Source organism: Macadamia integrifolia, unplaced genomic scaffold, assembly GCF_013358625.1.
Source record: "Macadamia integrifolia cultivar HAES 741 unplaced genomic scaffold, SCU_Mint_v3 scaffold100, whole genome shotgun sequence".
Taxonomy (NCBI): Eukaryota; Viridiplantae; Streptophyta; class Magnoliopsida; order Proteales; family Proteaceae; genus Macadamia; species Macadamia integrifolia.
The window spans coordinates 2,093-2,500 of NW_024868049.1; positions in this window are offsets into that span (position 1 = coordinate 2,093).

Genomic DNA, 408 nt, shown 5'->3' on the forward strand with positions numbered 1-408 from the left:
CATGGATGGCTTGCTCCAAAATTCTCCTTGTCTTACCCTCCGATCCAAGAGCAAGTAAGCACCTAGCCTTTGGATGGTGTTGGAGAACTCCTTTAGTCCCAAGGTTCGTCTCAACCCCTCGAGCAACATTACGTATGGGGCATTCTTTGGAGTTGATAGCCTTAGGATGCCCTTGGCCCGAGTTCCTTTGCCTCCTCCATCAAGGCAAGCTTGTGTGTGTCTCCTATATCCACCTTCGCCTATGTGGGCTTCCCATTGCCCCTTTTGAGAGTTAAGGGCCTTGACCCTTATCTCAACCCTGGTGGCACCACGCTGCATTGGGGACCCCTTGCAAGATGGCTCTTCCTCTTGGCCCTCTTCCTCCAATTGGGCACTAAGAGCTTTCCTCCTGGGGCAATCCCTAAACCA